General features: G+C 42.3%; 1 long non-coding RNA gene across 1 annotated transcript; it reads right to left on the bottom strand.

The window, feature by feature from the left end:
- Window positions 1-3,543: 3,543 nt before the first annotated feature.
- LOC310660720 lies at window positions 3,544-13,838 on the bottom strand. The gene is made up of 2 exons (XR_014503624.1): window positions 13,173-13,838; window positions 3,544-4,810 (listed from the first exon to the last, which is right to left on the bottom strand). It is a non-coding gene; the product is annotated as an uncharacterized lncRNA (long non-coding RNA).
- Between the last annotated feature and the right edge of the window lie 2,328 nt (window positions 13,839-16,166).

The raw sequence follows: 16,166 nt of genomic DNA, 5'->3' as shown, positions 1-16,166 counted from the left end.
GTCATAGAGCTTCAGTATGCTGATGACAACGTTGTGTGTACACACTGAGAGGATGACCTCCAAACCATCCTAAATATATTCACAGAAGCTTACAAAAAGCTTCACCTGTCACTCAACATCCAAAAAACCAAAGTGCTGCACTAACAAGCACAAAACAACCCCTCTGCAGTGCCACAAATCCAACTTAATGGTGTAACGTTGGAAAATGTCGGTCACTTCTCCTACCTGTGCAGTTATCTTTCCACAAGGGCTGACATTGATGCCAAAATCCAGCATCGCCTGAGCTCTGCGAGTGCGGCTTTCTCCCGATTGAGGTGCAGAGTGTTTGAGGACTGGGACATTCACAAACCAGACATTAGGTTACTAGGGTATAGGACATGGAAGCCATGTTATCTCCATCCAGACAGGGCCACAGCTGGGCTAACCGTTGAAGCTGGTAGGAGGTGATAAATGACAATGTCAGACTCAAGCTGTGTCCCTGATCTTTCAGAGTGTGTGTGGGACGCCATCCAGAACAGGGTGCAGGCTAAAGAATTTAGTTCTTTGCAGCTGTGCATGTTGTCCCTTTCTGGTGCTGGAGCGCATACCTCTCCTCTCCCCTTCTTTGTTTTAAAAAGATCAGATCTTCCATTTACACCTACTTTCTCCCCACTTTTAGTATATAGAAGTTGGAAGATAGCTTAGCGGGTACTGGGTTAGTTCTGGTGCATGCTAGCAGTAGGCAGAGTTGATTGCTTTTAAATAACACAGGAAAAGCTCATGGGTGATTTTTTTGGTTTTTTTCTCATCTCGCCACTGCATATTCTTCGAGTTACAACAGAAGTTGTTGATTTCAGGTTTTTTTAAAACATAGGCAGGCGATCCAAAGATGTCTTAGTCACACACATTTGCTCATAATCTCTTGTTACTCCCAGACCACTGTGCACTTGCACTGATACGACAGATAATATTGACCCTGATGTAGTTTATCTCTGGGATTTGCAAATGTTTCCACAAGCTTTTTCCAGCTCTTTCATCTAGCTTTGATCAATGCATTGACCGTATAAACACACGGAGCAGAAACGCGCTAAAGGATTGCAGCCTTTTGGCTCTTCCACATACAGATTTTTCAAAGTCTAAGATTTATTAATTTAGTTCAGGCACACTAGCCAAATGCAATCTATGCGCCATGTATTAAAAGGACTGTATAAAAAGGAGTAAGAATATGGGATGCATGCAAGATTCTTTGGCCTCCAATCCTGTGGGCAATGAGCTGGAGATTCGGGGATGACTGGTCACTCCTGCTACCTTTAATCAATACTACCATGAGAACAGTGCTGACGATACTCCTGGACCCTTTGCTGTTGCTCGAAGATCAGGTGACCTCAGTGGCCTGGAGTGCCTTTTATCACCCTATGCCCATAACTGGACAGTAATAGCCTAACTACTGTTGTCTATGCTCTGGTAACCTCAAGGTTAGATTACTGCATAGGGCTGCCTCTGAAGACGGTTCAGAAACTTCAGCTAGTGGCCTGGTTGCTCACCAGAGCTAGGTGGTTTGAGCATATTACACCGATCCTGGTCTGACTGCACGGGCTACCAATTAGTTTCCAGGCCCAATTCAAAGTGCTGGTTTTGACCTATAAAGCCTTAAATAGCTCAGGACTACTGTAGCACCCTGCTTGTGGTTAACGCTTAGCTGGAATGAAATATTCAACGAAGCAATAGAGAAATTAAAATAATAATTTATTTGACAGACAAATAAATGATTGGCACAGTGGTATATTTACCAAAAGCTCTGCACCAGCCCAGCCCTGGTGACCAGCACTTATATTCCCTCAGCCCAGCCTCCTTACTCCTCCTTTGGCTGCCTCTGTCCAATCAGCCTGGTTGAAATTCCTATTGGCTGTTTGCTAGAACCAATCATAAAAGATACACCCATTTCCTATTACCTTTTATGGGAGACAAAGAGCTATATTTCCTTCTATCAATATCTTACATTTGCCTTGACAAGGCATCTTAAATATCAGATCACCCTATGCCCTTTGCTCTTCTGCTCTTTGCTCTTCTGCCCTTGGCAACAGGGGCAAATGGCTAAAACAGATGGCTCATGGTTTCAAATTTTGTCATATAAACAGAGGTCTTGGGTTCACCTTCTCACACACCATCAATGAAATAAGAATCTAACATAAGAATCTAACATTTCTTACTTTCTACATTCTTTTGTATAGTTACATTAAAGTCAGTACATATATATAGATTGATTTTTAGAAGGGAAGAACTTATTAAAAATCAAGTTTCTAAAGTGACCAAAAACAACCTCAGAGCAGTTTCTCTTCCTCACCAGGCTGCAGCTGTTGTTTTTAGCTCTTTGCCTTTTAACCTTCTCAGGATACCTTAAACCATGTTTGATGGGAGGCACTATTTACCAACTCTAATTAGTGTTTTTGCAGCTTGGATTGTATTCTGTAATTCGTATGACCTTTTGCTCCCAGCTTTTGCTCCTTTTTTTACAACTTTGAGGTACTGCAACAAATCAATGAGGGGCCCTTGTTCAGGAGAATAAACAAAAAGCTCTCAGCCAGCTGGTTTCTGCCTGGCCTGGAGCAAGCATTTGGAGCAAGCATCTACAAATATATTTTTAAGCTTATTTTAAAATACAGATCTTTGATCAGATGCCTCACTACAATACCTTAAGGACCGCCTAATTGCATATGGACCTACCCGGACCACAAGATTCATGTGCCTCCTCCTTGGGAGGTTTGGAGGGTGGCAACATAAGAACGGGGCATTCTCTGCTGTGGTTCCCCATCTGTGGAATGCTCTCCCCAGGGAAGCTCACCTGGCGCCTTCATTATACACCTATAGGTGCCAGGTGAAACGTTCCTTTTTAACCAGGCCTTTGGCTGATTTGATTGACATCCTATGCCCTTTTAAAATGTGGTTTTTTTGGGGGGGGCTATTGGGTTGTTGTTTTTATTTTTATCAGGTATTTTGTGGTTTTATATCTTGATTTTATTTTGTGAACCACCCTGAGACCCTCGGGTAGAGGGCGGTATATAAATTAAACAAACAAGCAAACAATTTTGGGTGCTGCAGGTGGTTCCCCTGCACAGGGCCCCAATCCAAGGGAGCACAAAATTGAGAAGATCCGTCCATTTGTGGGCTCCAAATTTTGGGCTCACACAAGGTGCCTTATTAGGAAAGGTTAGCAAAATCTGTTCCTGAGAATGTTTTTCATTTCTTCTTGATATGTGTTTGTGAAACTGTGTCTGTGTGCTTGTTAAACCTCATTTGTTCTGATTAAATTGCAAGTCCAGCTAGTTGGCAAAAGCGCCAAGGACCAGCTGAAAAGTGAGCGGGAAGTTTTACAGGTCAAACTTCTGGTTCCTGATTTAAAAGTCTTAACATTTCTGCACAAATTCATAATAACAGATTCTTAAAACTAAAGCACCCATCCTTGCACGGCAACTTTCAAGGAAACTGATGCAGTTATAGCATAAAACAACTTATTCTTTTGCCCATGTTCTTCTTACTATGATTAATATAAAGAATGTCTGTAGATCAGGCATGAAATGTTATTTTTATTTTTCCTGCTTCTAATGTCTTTAAAGCTTTTAGGCATATCAAGGGAAATGTGAAGCTGGAACAATAGTGGCTCCAATATTGTGGGGAATTATGCATATGGGGAAATGATTGTGGCAGCACTGAAAGATCTGAAGCATGAACAGCTTGTGGGATATAGGATAGTCGAGAGAAAAGGGGCATTAATCTACAAAAATAAGATTAAAAGGGGGAAGGCAGGCTTCAAATATTTAAAAAAGGGAAGAAAATTTGTTTCCCTATTGCCGTTGAAAATGAGATTGATATTTAATACATTAAACAAAGATACATTAGATAAAAAAATGCATTAGGTGCAAAAGTCATTTGAGTAGTGCAGAACATCTGGCATTCTGAGCTTGCAAGGCTTTTAAGGAAAACCAAAGAAGCTGAACGATGTTTTCTTTAGGCTTCCTGTACAGGACACAGGGTTTGATGGCCTAGATGGAACATCCAGTGAATAGTCTCCTCCATGCTCAATTTGACACTTATCTGCTATACCAGAAATGGAGCAGGGGAACAATTTAGGCACCTAAAAACTGCATGGTCATCCTTAGTCTTGCAGCCACTGACAACAGTGCCATGGCTCACACTAAGCATCAGATTTATGAATCTGCTGTTAAATGGATGAACATTTTATTTATTTATTTTGGCAAATATAGCAAAAAGAAAGAAATTAAAAAAATTAAAAATAACCCATCAATCCTGACTTCAACATATTAATATAGGCAGTTTGTATGGCCAAATAGATGTCCAAACAGGATGGACAATTTTAAGATATATACGTTCAAGCACAGAAAGAACAGAGAGATCTTCAGACCACTGAATAGTGGATAATAGACATATTGCTGATTATCTTTCTGTCTCTGAAGTAGAAGTCTCTTTGAAACCATTAAGACTCACAGGATGCACTTTCATTGTCCATCTGTTAGTCTCCACATCTCAGGAATAGTAGCAGAGGAGGAAATGTTCCAATTCTGTGGTTTAAGGCAGTATGCCTCTAAATACCAGTTGCTGGGAATCACAAGTGGGGGCATTGCTGTTGCACACAAGTCCTGCTTGTGGGGTACCCAGAGGCGTCTGCCTGGCCGCTGTGAAAACGGGATGTCAAACAAGATCTGGCTTGATCCAGCAGGCACTTCCTACATTCTTCAATGAAAGTTGACAGGAAACTCCTCTCAAAAAAGGCAGAAACACCAATGAAGCTTGTTTCCACAGCATGCAGGCTCATCTATGAAGAAATATAAAAAAAATAGCAGTATATTTGGATCAGTAGATGATGCACAGCTCAATTCCATGCCAAGCGTAGTCAGTATGGCCCTGCGCCAAATCTCACCGGTATCAATGAAAACATTCTTGTTGATCTGCAAATTCGGTAGGCTTGCGATCTAACACATGGCCTAGCTGTGAAAATGATGAATATATCACCCACTGAAGACAAGGTGGTGGCTGCCTACATTTTGTTAAAATGATGGTTCGGATCTCCGGAAAAAGTGACAAGGATATTTCTCTTTTTGCTTTGAATCATGGTAGTCCACCACATTAATATCTGGGCAGAATTTTTGAACACATTAATTCAGGAAACACTGGGGAAAGCAATAATTAGGTAATGAGCAGGCTGATTTAGGATGAAACTACCTCATACAAGGAAAAGGCAAGGATCCATACCTCGTATTTCTTTTTTTAACACAATTGTGGAAACTAGGAGACATTTATTGGAGAGAATCAGTGAGCTGGAGGAAATTTTCAATCCTTCTACTAACCATTGAGTCTCTGTTTTCAATGTCATGCATGCAATATTTCAAACATACTTATTTTTCATACTTTAACCTGTATATATTGACTGCTTTTTATTAGTCCTTTTAATTTTTCTGTTTTCATTATGTGTATTTTATGTACGGTATTACATATATTTCTAAGACACTTTGTGAGAAGACTTTTTGAAAAGCCACGTATAATAAATCCATAGAATAAAGCCTGCTATATTGTTATAGATGGGGCAGCTAAGTCATATAAATTAATCAATGGTAGGATTTGGGTTATTTGTAGTATTGAAGGGAAGATTGGAGGACCGTGGGAAAATACAGGCTAAACTTGTGTATCGAGGCCCCGTAGCCACCCTGTTCGATGAGGTGCAAGGAGCGAACGGACTTCCTTTCAAAGCCAGGGACAGAGATACAAAAGGTATTGCTGGTCCCAGTGGCGTAGCAAGGTAGAAATCAGAAGAAGTACCAACACTGAAAGACTGGCAACATATTTTTTTTTTGAAATGACTGAATTAGCAAAAATGATGGCAAAGATTAGAATGCAATCTAATCAAAATCTCAAACAGGAATGGAAATGTGTAGAAGAATACATGACCAAAAGATGCTCCAACGAGAATTTATTGATATTATTTAGACTGATTTCACAAAGTTAAGTTAAGCAGATATATAAGACTGAATGTTTAATTATTAAGATACAAAATACAATCTCAATAATAAAGTTACAAAATAATAACAAGGAAGTCACGCGCGGGTGAAGGGAAGACACAGGGCAAGAAATACGAAATTGATAGTTGTTGGTCATCCTTAGTCTTGGAAATGTGAAAATGCGAATTTACAAATATAATGTATATGTATCATTATGTAAAGATTTCATATATGTATTGCAACATTAAAAATAATAATAATAAATAAATAAATGAAAGAAACATTTCCAGATACCAGTGAAAGGGAAGTTGTGAGATACTGTTTACAAGGAAACAAAACACATTGATAGCCTACTTTTCCTAGGGAAAGCTGCAAAAGAATGATCTCCTTCGGGCTTTGTTAGCTAGTTTCAAAAGCTGGGCTATGCCTCCATTGAATTCCCATCACCCTCCCAAAGGATCTCCAAGTGACTGATCACGAGTTTCACTTCTCCTCTCAGTCTTAACTCTTTTAATGTATTCACCCAGGAGGTGTGTTGATTTCTGGGCCATTAAAAGCCCAAATGGCTCTTTTAGAGGTTTCTGTGTTCTATCATGGACTGTTAATGGGCCCCAATAGCTCACACGGCTTTATACAAAAGGCAGACTTTCTGTACATATATGACTGTCTTGGGTGCTGCTGGCCATGTTTCTGAGCTGCTAAAGAATCAGACCTGCAGAACTATTCCTGGCATCAAAGCAGAATTACATATGTACTTATTTTCCAGACAAGTGATTCTTAAACTGCCTTGGGGCCACCGGCGATCCGCGGTGCACTTCCAAGGAGTCCCCAAGGCTGCACTGATAACAATAGATGAAAATGCTGAAATGCCAGTGTGTCTCTACCATGTTTGAAAGAGACAGCCCACTTTTCAGCCTGAACGCCGAAACTTAAAATGGACAGCAGCTGCCTCTTTGGCAGTGCAAATGGCCGCCTTGCAAATCTTTAAAAGCATCCAGATGGAACTGTCGTCATCCGGTTGCATTCCAGTGTTTTCCACATCCTTCTCCCATGTCTTTTTCAGACCTGTTTGGTGCCGATTATTGGTAATAAAATGTAATTGGAACTCTAGCCTTTTTGACATTCATAGGCAAAATGCCAGGGAGGTTTTAAAGATCTGCTGTGCCTTTAACTTGGTTCCCAGTGGTATGGCCCGCCTGTTTATTTCTTCCTGTTGGTTTCAGCTGTTGGAGTAGTGATGCATGCCCTATTTATGGCTCTTCCAACAGCCTCTCTTAATTGTCCTAGTGTCGGTTTCTATTGCCGCGGAAGACTTTTATTACTGATTCCCAATCATTTTCTCTCTCTTCTCATGCTTTCATAGAGAAATGAGTTGCTCTGAGTTTGCTGCCGGCACGCAGTGAAATACACAGTACAGTTGTACATTGGAAGTCAAACAGAATCCGTTCCAGAAGTCTGTTCAACTTCCGAAATGTCCGACTTCCAAAGTGCGGCTTCTGATTGGCTGCAGGAAGCTCCTGCAGCCAATCGGAAGCCGTGGAAGCCCTGTTGGAAAACCAGTTGTTGAAGTAATCTAAGCTCAAGATTACCAGAGCCTAGACAACAGTAGTTAGGCTATCCCTGCCAAGATAGGGGCATAGCTGGGCCACCAGCCAAAGCTGATGGAAGGCACTCCAGGCCACTGAGGCCACCTAAGCCTTGAGTGACAGCAAAGGATCCAGGAGTACCCCCAGGTACGTTTGTCACCGTTAGTTAAGGAAAAGAGGTGATCCCACATTACGCCACATACCATTTCCACTACAAGGGAATGTACCCTCTGCTGAATGAAACTTCCTATGCTAACCTACAAAGATGCTGCAATATAAAACAAGGTACTTGAAATATATACAGGGACGCGGGTGGTGCTGTGGGTTAAAACACAGAGCCTAGGACTTGCCAATCAGAAGGTCGGCGGTTTGAATCCCCGCGACGGGGTGAGCTCCCATTGTTCGGTCTCTGCTCCTGCCAACCTAGGAGTTCGAAAGCACGTCAAAGTGCAAGTAGATAAATAGGTACCACTCCGGCAGGAAGGTCAACGGCGTTTCCGTGCTCTGCTCTGGTTTGCCAGAAGCGGCTTAGTCATGCTGGCCACATGACCTGGAGGCTGTACGCCGGCTCCCTAGGCCAATAAAGCGAGATAAGCGCCACAACCCCAGAGTCGTCTGCGACTGGACCTAATGGTCAGGGGTCCCTTTACCTTTGCTTAAAATATAAGACACAAACTTTTGTAGGGCAGCTCACAGGCAATGCACATGTTGTTTGGTTAAGCAGACTTAGTGTAAGGGTTATCTGAAGGATTGTGAACGTAGCAATTTTAACTTTGGGATTTATTTACTTGTTCTCATTGCATAAAGTTCCTCACCTCAGTAGGATTAGAAAAGCACTTTTTTTTTGGCTGCACAGCTTAAAAAATATATATTTTTAAGCATAATGCAGGATTCCTAAGCCCTTGTTGCCAAGATTCTTTCTTAAAAAAAGAAGAATACTCGACTTATATACTCCTTTGGTCCTTTGTTGTGCTAAGAGTACTGCAGCATAGGTAGGATGCCAGCTGCAGATATGGTTTCAATTCCGTGCTGTTGTTCTCTGCTGGGAACTCATCCAATCAATACTCCTCTGAAAATAGCGCTGGCGTTTGGTGGACTGTCCATATGAGAACTCCCATGGTTGTTAACATGCTTCCCTCCCAGGACGGGGGGGCTAGTGAAACTGATTGCAATCCCATTAATTTCCTTGTGAGTCTGGACAAGGCTGAGGTGATCAGCCAGACATACACTGGAACACTCAATAGCCCCTTAAATAGATCTGCCTTTCCGCTTTCTTCCAATTAACTATAGGTGCCTGGCGCTGGAGAAGAAACCAATGTGTTCAGCAAATGCTCTCCTTTATCATCACTCAGGCTATTTTTAAGGTGGCTCAGGTTACTCAAATGACCGTCTTCGTTTTAAGAAGAGCAGGTGTGAATTGACAGAGCAATCCTATAGAGGGTGGGGTTGGAGTTCCCTAGGAAGGAAGCATCACTGTCTTTTTTAAAAAATATAATTTTTATTGGCTTTGCAAATAATCACATTACGTAACATCATATCCTCTTATTTTATCTCTTTGGTTCAACTGAGCCTAATAACTTCCTTCCGTCTAATGGTTTACAAGATTAAACTTTGCATCATTACATTTCACTTCGTTTCCTATCCTTGTTATATCATTTCCTAAAATATTAAAATACTCAACCTGAATTGGTAGCAATTTCATCTTACAAGTCTTCAGATAACCCCAATAGTGTTGTTAATTGATTACAGTTGTCTTTCAAATATAATACAAATTTATTCCAGATTTTTTGGAATGCTTGGTCTCGCTGGTTCCGGATTCTTCCTGTCAGTTTCGCCAGTTCTGCAAAGTCCATCCATTTCATCTGCCACTCTACTTTTGTTGGTAATGCCTGTTGTTTCCATTTTGGGGCTAACAAAATTCTTGCCGCAGTTGTTGCATATAAGAACAATTCTTTATCTTGTCTTGGTATCTCTTTACCCACTATATCCAATAAAATCTTCTGGTTTAAAAAAACAAACACAAAAGTGTTTTTAAGACTCTCCTGGCTTCAGCAGAGAGGGAGAACTGCGCAGCGCCCCTTCAGCAAAGTGGGAGGAGAAGTGGAAGGGCCTCTGTTTCTCCTGCTGCTCCGCTGAAGGGGAGCTGTGCAGAGAGGGGGAGATTTTTTTTCCCTTGTTCTCCCCCTCTAAAACAAGGTGCGTACTATGGTCGGGTGCGTCCTATAGAACGAAAAATACGGTAGTTGGTTCTGCCTATCACTGACTCTGGCTTTACCTTCTGTTGGGTTTCCCTGGCCTTTGCTCCACCACTCCCAATGGGCACCCTTGGGTGCATCTCAGGGCAAGGGATCTGTCCACCTCAGCCCAACACCCTCCTTCCCATCCCATAACACTGTCAGAGCCCATGGAGAAGCAAGGAAGACTGCAACACTCAGGTCTGCTCCCCAAGCCCTGCACCTCAGGCCACCGCGGATTGGCTGGATTTGAGCTGAGGGCCTGGCAGTGCCTGGCAGTGCCCACAGTGCTCCACGGCAGCTGAGGAGAAGCTGCAAGGGCCGCATCAAACACTGTGAGGCTCTGAGGGCGGAAGCATGCCCCATTGAACTCAGTGCTACTTATTTCTGAGTAGACATGTATAGGATTACACTAGCAGGTTTGGGGATTTTTTAGACTATTTGAGTTTCTTTTCCTCAGCGTAATTTTTCCTGAGGTAAGCAATTGTTCCTATCAGCCCTCTTTTCTTCCTTTCCTCATTTGGTGTTGGTAATAATGCTCAGTGCACACATCCCTGGAGTAAATAAAGGAAGAAGCATCATTTGAGTGAATGCTCTACTCACCTCGTTTTGCTTGTAGAACAAAAACAAAAAACAAAAAAACCGGGGGGAAACGGTAGCAGTTGTATTGTTTGCCCTTTGAAATTAGCTCAGAAGATGGTGGAGGTTTATTTGATCTCTAGCCCCCACTTTATCTCATATGGTGGGATATGTTAGAGCATCCATTGGTATAAAAATCCCATTTAATACACTTAAATAAAATAAAAAAGCTAAATTGTAAGAATACAGTATCCTGCCTTATTCTGAGTCAGAGCATGGGTCCATTTAGCTCAGTATTGTCTTCACTTACTAACAGTTGCATTTCAGAGTTTCAGGCAGAGTTTTCTCCCAGCCTTACCAGGAGATTCTGGAATTTATTCCTAGGTAAACTGTGCTATGAATACAGTACTTAGAAATTCTAAATCTCAAACCTAGGTTATATGACCATTTGAAGCAATGATCAAACCTAGGCTGGCCCAACACTACGTAGAATGAGGAACCCAGTTCTGAGTGTCATGACAGGGCAGCAAATAGTAATTTAGTGCTATTATGATTATATTCTTATTGTCAGGGGCGGGGAATGAGGAACATGTGGGGTTTTCTGCCTCAGGGGCCAACAGCAAAACATTTAGGCTTTTCCTGATTACAGGAAGGCCAGTTGGGTTTTTTGGTAGCCATCCTAGTTACTGGTTTTTTGTTTGTTTTTCAGAATCATGCTACAGGGAAGATTTGGCTGATATTGTAGGGAGTCAGGGGGCTGGGCTTGTGTCTGTCATTGAGGACTGCTCTAGCTTCACCCCTATAATTTGAGCACTGGTGCAAAGACCTTTCGTGAAGCAAGAAAGGAATCGTGTTTTGTTCATTAGCAGCAGGGAAATGGTTAACAAGGATATTTTGGAAGCATAAGCAAGTGTCATTAATGAAGCTTTGATGTAACAAAAATAGGGGATGTTGCATACATAATGAGATTAGCACACCTCATTAAATTTAGAGTATATCTTATTAAGGAACTGAAGAAAGGAAGAGTTGTTTAAACATCCTGGAACATTGTTTAATGAATTGTATATTTTGCAAATGGTATAGGAAAAGCAAAGATATAAAATAATTATACTGGGAGCAGAAATTTTCTAGGGTGTACATCACTTTAGTTTCCTTGGTAACTGGCATTCATTCAACCGGCATATTCCTATTAATTTTTGTAGTCATGAACTGTAATGCATTTTCAAAAGCTTGTCATCATCTCTCTCCATCATCTCTTTTATCAGTATGATTCCTTATATACTTTTTGACATTTTTGGCAGTTCTAACAGGGTTTGTGACACTTACGTTCTAAATCCATGTATCAAGATTTTTCAAAGAATGACTCAAGTTTTTCCACACATAATGGGTGGCTATTTCTGATTGTACAATAAGTGCTTGTGTCTTAACTGGGATTTTCTGAGTGATGTTGTGGGTAATTAATATAGGCGAGATAAGCTTTGAAAATAGTGAGTAACTAGTTCAAGGCAATAATGCTTATCGGGTGTTAGAATCTAACCCTGTAGATCTTCCTGATCAGAATCAACGCACAAAAGATCACAATAAAAACAAGAACAGGAACAAAACAAAACAAAACAATAACACATTCTTGCAATGTGTCAGCTCACTGCCCCACATCAGGGGGAGAAATTATGGCTTGATTTATACTGGAATGTGAACCCATGTAATTCAGACTTCCCAAACCAATGTGAACCAAATCACAGCTATGTCCTCTCAAATTCGCACTTCTCTAGATTCTGTAATATAGTTCTCCCAACCAAACAAGGTGTCCAAAAATATGCATATTAGGGAAGGATGTCCATTAAAATGCATATATAAGTGAAAAGAATGCACAAAAATGCATTATCTTAAAGGGAAACTGCTTACCAGTGTGGTGCAGTGGTTAAGAGCGATAGACTCGTAATCTGGGGAACCGGGTTTGCGTCTCCGCTCCTCCACCTGCAGCTGCTGTGTGACCTTGGGCTAGTCACACTTCTTTGAAGTCTCTCACCTCACAGAGTGTTTGTTGTGGGGGAGGAAGGAAAAGGAGAATGTTAGCCGCTTTGAGACTCCTTAAAGGGAGTGAAAGGCGGGATATCAAATCCAAACTCTTCTTCTTCTTACAAAAATGTGTATATTAGACAAAATTGCAGACAAGTTTTTGTAACAACTTTTTCAAAATTAAAAATTGGATACTGATGTGGAAAAGTAGTGAATCAGGAGTGCTAGCTTGGCCTTGCCGGAGTGGGTGCCCTGGGGGCATGGGCGCCATGCAGTGTGTATGGCCCTGGTGCCAAAATTTGTGGGTGCCCAGCCCCTGCATGGGGAATTTTGTGGGTGCTTGGGCACCCAGGGCCCCAGGAAGCTGGTACCTATGTGACAAATTCAGGGTAAGACTGGGAAGAATGAGAGATTGAGAAAAAAGTGAAACTCAGTCTCTGTTCTATTTAAGAGAGATAAATAATTTCTTCATCAAATAGAGAGGCCTCAGCTGAGTGTGGGGAAAGATGGATCATCTTCACCCAAATTACTCTTTATTCCAAAAGGCATCTCCTGCTGTTTCTTAGCCATTTGGTCCACTAACCTGCAATTACCCTGCCAAAAAGTGTGGCTGACTGCTACTTGGCCCCGTAGCCACTATCTTTTACGTGACTTTAGAAAACAACAACATTCATTCTGGTCCCATTAACAGATAACCCTTCGGACCCAAAACCTAGTCTCCTTCATTTGTAATTAGAGAATGACCTTATATAACAACGTCTCACCTTCAACGGAAGCCCAACCGCACAGCACTGCATTGTGAAAGTTGAGGAATTGTTCCTTTCACCTCCCCAGAGAGTTGACTCTTCGGTGGAACTTGAAATGACTTTCATTTGGTGGGGGTGTTTCTCTTTTCATTTCATTGTGTGCCGCTTTCCTTGGTGTGCAACTTTAAGGCCGCCTCAGTTGCCGTCTTGCAGGAGGTTGTTGCTTTCCTGGAGATAAGGCTCAGCCATTTAGGCTGCCTCACCAGATGTGCTGAGTTTAACTGTCATCTCTTCACTGCATTAGGCACTCACAGAAGCATAATTCTTCTTGTCACTAAGACAACAGTTGAGCTTCGGAACAGCTTGAACCGAACTAAATCTGCAAATAATGCACACTGAATACTTAATTAAATAGAGCACATTTCGGATTGGAGGCGACTCGGCCAAAATGCTCAGCTAACAGCGATCAATTGGTTTGCAGCTTCAAGGGAGAAAACAGCATTCACAGCTATTTGGTGGTCTAGATTATTTTATTTTATCTTATTTATTTTATTAAAAAACAACAACCTTATTTCATCTGGCTCTAAAAATGTAAAATTTACCCCCAGCAGATATACTGAGGAACGTCAAGCTGGCATTTTCTGTTACATTCATGCATTAATGGATTTCTCAGATGTTACCATCTTTCAGATGCCAGTGGAAAGAGAAAAGGCTTTATTTTGCTTTTAAATAGCCGTATGAATTCAATCTAACTTGTTTGCAAATTGCTGCCAATTTGGATGTGGTCGCACATTTTCAGTAACATGACATCATTGTGTTTTGGGTAGTGAAGCTCATCGAAGTAGATGTTAAAAGAAAAGGTTCAATGCTTGAGACTCAAAGAAGATCATCACACAAAATGTGTGTAAAAGACTAGGAATTAGTTCCCACTTGCTTTTTCATTTCTTCCCTATCTAGTTTCTGGTTTAAGAGTTCTGTTTTGTTTATGCCTCCTTAGGGAAATATCCCATTCCTGCCCTTCTTAATCTCTCTCTCTCTCTCTCCTCCTCTCCTCCCTCCCTCCCTCTTTTTCTGTTATCCATGAGGCTGAATACAGTTCTAAGGTTATATTTTCTCCCAAGTCTGTGGAAGGTGAAAAAAGATTTAATTTTTGCTCAGTAATTCTGATGAATCTTGGATTTCCAAAAAAAAAAAGAGAAGCACCTTCAGCTAATGTAAGAGCTGAATATTTTTAGATTATTTTGCCTTCATTTATCTCATGCATGCTGTAATTAAACTTTTGGGCTTATGTGCTCAGCGTCGCTCATAACATACCATAAAATAATATTATATCCATAGAGTAATCAGTTAAAAATACCATCAAATCGCCAAATAATAAACAGCTAATAAAAATAATGTATGTATTGACTCAAGATGAGGCTAGTTTCTGGATAATTGCAGCACCACACATTGGCTGTGACTCAGTGTGATATCAGTATCTGCATCCAGGTCTACAAGCCCAGAGCCAGCACCTAAAATGGGGGAGGAAATGTCGGGGCCCCAAGGCTCCAAAGAGCCCATCACAACTGAGGCTGCCCACCTCCATTTGTTTAAATAACATGTTCAGCTGTATTTCAGGTCAGTGCCTTATCTAGTCCAGCTTCCCATTCTCACTGTGGCCAGCGGTGGAGCATATGCCTGCGTTGCCCAGGGTCGGCGCACCCCTGAGGGGGGTGGGGCATGGAAGGTGCCCTCCCAGGCACAGGGTAGCCACTCAGGTGCACGGAGCAGCATGTGTGCCCTGCAGCTGGGGGCAGAGCAGGCCGCCAATGGCAGACATTCAGTGCGCCACCTGCCCGCAACTCCCAAGCCTTCCCCCAGCTGTCAAAACGAAGGGGGGAGGGGGGATACTGCTGGCAAAGTGGCGCAGCCCCCCTTCCCCCAACGGCTCAGGGTAGGCTTCGGAGTCGCGGGCGGGAGACACAACAAATGTCACCCTGAAGTGTCAGAACTTGCGTCCGACCGAGCTACTCCTCCGGTTGAGTCCTCCGACAGTGATTAACAACCTGAGCCTTTGATGAGGCTCCAGGTATGTTCCCATTGCGCAGAGTATCAAGCAGCAGCGAAGGATGAGAAATATGAGCTACATTGCTAAGAGTTTTATTTCTAACTACACAGACAGAAAAGAAATATACATCCTCTCTCTGTGAAAGCAGAGAGGCAACTGGTACAAAGAAACAGGCAACCAGTAATATCAACATCCGTCTCCCGTGAGACTTCCAACAGTCTGGAATTTCTGGAAGGTAAACAGAGTCTTGTGACTCCAAACACTGCACAGTGGCACAAACAGAAACCTAACACGAAGGCACCCAGGGCGGGCCACCCCCCCTTCCTCCGCTCCTGACTGTAGCCACTAAGACGCTTGTGGAAAACCTGCAAACATGGTTCAAGCACAGGAGCACTTTTCCCTCCTGTGGTTTCCAGCAGGTATTCAGAAGGATGCTGTCTCCAGTGACTAATAGCTATTGATGGCCTTATCCCCCGTGAAGTTAAACTTATGCAGAGAATATGTAGGAATAAGGGACGCAGGTGGCGCTGTGGGTTAAACCACAGAGCCCAGGACTTGCAGATCAGAAGGTCGGCGGTTCGAATCCGCACGACAGGGTGAGCTCCCGTTGCTCGGTCCCTGCTCCTGCCAACCTAGCAGTTCAAAAGCACGTCCAAGTGCAAGTAGATAAATAGGTACTGCTCTGGCGGGAAAGTAAATGGCGTTTCTGTGTGCTGCTCTGGTTCGCCAGAAGCGGCTTAGTCATGCTGGCCACATGACCCAGAAGCTGTACGCCGGCTCCCTTGGCCAATAAAGCGAGATGAGCGCTGCAACCCCAGAGTCAGTCACGACTGAACCTAATGATCAGGGGTCCCTTTACCTTTACCTTTATGTAGGAATCATAGGAAATAACAGGAGTGACTCCAGCATACATTGCTTTTCAAATGACTTTTCCCCTTCCATCCTTTTTTTAAAAAAACATAATT

This window comes from Podarcis tiliguerta, assembly GCF_965153285.1.
Source record: "Podarcis tiliguerta genome assembly, chromosome: 12".
Classification (NCBI taxonomy): Eukaryota; Metazoa; Chordata; class Lepidosauria; order Squamata; family Lacertidae; genus Podarcis; species Podarcis tiliguerta.
This window is presented reverse-complemented; position numbering and strand designations above follow the sequence as displayed.